Source organism: Gasterosteus aculeatus, chromosome 8, assembly GCF_964276395.1.
Source record: "Gasterosteus aculeatus chromosome 8, fGasAcu3.hap1.1, whole genome shotgun sequence".
In the NCBI taxonomy this organism is placed as follows: domain Eukaryota; kingdom Metazoa; phylum Chordata; class Actinopteri; order Perciformes; family Gasterosteidae; genus Gasterosteus; species Gasterosteus aculeatus.
Window position 1 is genome coordinate 9,134,436 of NC_135695.1, and position 3,050 is coordinate 9,137,485.

At 45.2% G+C, this 3,050-nt stretch overlaps 1 long non-coding RNA gene across 1 annotated transcript; it reads left to right on the forward strand.

Moving 5' to 3' along the window:
- The first annotated feature begins 210 nt into the window (after positions 1-210).
- Positions 211-1,505, forward strand: LOC120824485 (uncharacterized). The gene is made up of 2 exons (XR_005712959.2): positions 211-390; positions 540-1,505. It is a non-coding gene; the product is annotated as an uncharacterized LOC120824485 (long non-coding RNA).
- Positions 1,506-3,050: the final 1,545 nt, after the last annotated feature.

The following is a 3,050-nucleotide window of genomic DNA, read 5'->3' on the forward strand; positions in this document are numbered from 1 at the left end:
ACTTTATTCATAAAGAGTGCTCCTCTTTGTCAGATATGTGTGTCAAAAATATCAGAATCAGGATGAGAAAAATTGTAGCCATCTTGGAACTGATCAATGATGTATTCCTAGTTACACAATCATATATTTCTAATATCTTCAGAACCGTATAGTCAGTTCTATAATTAAACTCAACGTAACTACTTACTCTGGTACTTTGACGATCTCTTTCGCTGTTGGTTGTTATGTTGGCGTTCTGGCTGTTTTTGTGCCGTTCACCCTTTGTAGGTCACTGTTGCTGCAGTGAGCAGTTTCGCCTGAATGAGATGTTTGGTGAGTTCAGATTCGGCCAGTCAAAGCTTGAAGACAACAACTTTAAAGGTCAAGTCCAAGTGGAGACAAGGACATGTGGTACGAATGTAGTTCACTGAGGCCACATACCTCCTTTTTTGTCAATATACTACCTAACCTAATAAAATACAAATGTTGTACATCAGAATCTAACAAAATAAAAATGTTACATCTTTATCCACACGAAACCCTTTTTCTCTCTTACACAGAGGACATGCATTGGATGAAGTGTCCCCCGTGAAGCTGAAGGACCGGATAGAGTGTCTCCTGTGCCCTGGACCCCCCTACTCATCGATCTCCCTTACTGGCTGTCACGTGGCTTATTCACATCCCTTTCCCATAGTTTTTGTCCTCCCAACTATTTCCCCCACTTGTTTTTCCTCTGTCACACTTTCGGTCTTTGTCGCTGCACTCTGTGCTCCTTGTGCGGCGGTGAAGTTGCAGTGCCCCCTGATGGCAGAATGCTGTCACAGCAGCGCGTAACACCCCCTCTCTTTTTTTTGTTTCTTTAGTTGCTAAAGAAGCAGCAGGCAGATTCAGCAAACATAAATCTATCTGGGTCATTTGGGTATTGAATTTCTTGAAAATCAGGTTCAGGTGGGGTTTTTTTTTCTTCGAATTCTATGATATAACGTTTACAACATCAGACATTATTAAGAAAGGAGGTTCATTTCACAGTAGATGTCAGCATATTGAGTTGTTTCACATTCCTCTGTTGAGGAAATCTGAAATAAGGAAAGAATAACAACATATAAAAAAAGTGAAATGTAGAGTAATACATGTTTGACTTGTGCAAAACAGGATATTTCCTGAAAATCATATTTTAAGATGAATCCAAAAGCAGTTTCATCCCTGGCGTGCTTTCGAAACCACAATAAAACAACCGCAGCAACAGAGAACACCGACTTGTGTCTGATCACAGGGAGTGTTCCTGTCAGATAATTCCCCTCACTTTTAATTTCTGGCGCTTCTCCGAGCGGCTTCTGAAGTTAAATCAGCGTCTCCTCGGGCGTAATAGAGACACGTGAAACCACTTGCAGAGCGCTTGTTTTTTGGCCCTCAGGTGTGATTTCCACAAACAGGCGAGATGATTGACATTGGCTGCCAGAGCATTTCTCAGTCTGCACATTTGTGTTAAGACTTTGACAGAGACTAGAAGAGGACAAAATAGAAAAGAATAGAATAGAATGTATCGGAGGAGGAAAAGAATGGATTAGAATCAAAGTAAAAGTTGAAAATCACTTGACATTTGGTCCGTGTTAAATTATCCATGACTGAATGGGGCAGACTGTGGGCCTCAGTGAAAGCTACTTTGTCTGACTGAGCTCTGTCTGTCTTAATGAAGCTAAAAGAGTCTTAAACAGCTTAACACAGTCTTCAGGTTTCTACCTGTGTAAGGCAATACAGTGAGTGTAATGATGCACAGAGCAATGCTGTGTGTGTGTGTGTGTGTGTGTGTGTTTGAGAGACAGATAAACTTTGTATGCGCTGTACGCATGGGTGTGTGTGTGAGACATCGCAGGCGAAAGCAGAGACGACATCAGGGTCCATATTAAAGGATAATTACAACTAAGCAACAGGAGACTGTTCCCATAAAGAATTCTGGGGCATTATTACTGTTTATAGCTCCTTTACATCGTTGCGTGTGCGCGCGTTTGTGTGTGTGTGTGTGTGTGTGTTCCATTAAAATGTCCTCACCCTAAACAAATCTGTAGAATGTGAAGCTGGGGAAACATGTCTCAGCCTCTCGGACCATCAGCACCGGTTCCCCCCAAGGCTGCGTTCTTCCCCTCTGCTCTTCTCCCTGTACACCAACAGCTGCACCTCCAGTCACCAGTCCGTCAAGCTCCTGAAGTTTGCGGATGACACCACCCTCATTGGACTGATCTCTGGTGAGGACGAGTCCGCCTACAGGTGACCATCTGGTGTCGTGGTGCAGTCCGAACAACCTGGAGCTCAACGCTCTAAAGACAGTGGGGATGGTTGTGGATTTCCGGCGGAACAGAGCCCCACCCTCCCCCATCACCCTGTGTTGTGTGACTCCCCCATCACTATTGTGGATTCCTTCCGTTTCCTGGGCTCCATCATCACCCAGGACCTCAAGTGGGAGCTGAACATCAGCTCCATCACCAAGAAGGCTCAGCAGAGGTTGTTCTTTCTGAGGCAGCTGAAGAAATTCAACCTGCCAAAGACGATGATGGTCCACTTCTACACGGCCATCATGGAGTCCATCCTCTGCTCCTCCATCACCGTCTGGTACGCTGCAGCCACAGGCAAGGACAAGGGCAGGCTGCAGCGGGTCATCCGCTCTGCAGAGAGGGTGATCGGCTGCAATCTGCCGTCCCTGCAGGACTTGTTCGCTTCCAGGTCTCTGAAGCGAGCTAAAAAGATCGTAGCCGACCCCTCTCACCCAGGACAAAACCTGTTTGTGCCCCTTCCATCTGGCAGGAGGCTGAGGTCCATCAGGACCAAGACCTCCCGACCTCAACGCCAACAGTTTCTTCCCGTCGGCAGTCGGGCTCATCAACAGAGCCGGTCCCCCACTGACTGACTATAACATTCCACCGGTCACTCCCCTTCATACTGCACATGTCAATTTAACTGTCATTTTTCACTTTGTCGTCACTCGTCACTTTGTCACTTCGCTAACGTGCACTTTATGCGTAATATTTTTAAACTTTTTTAATATTTTTTATTTTTAACTTTAACTTTATTCTCTT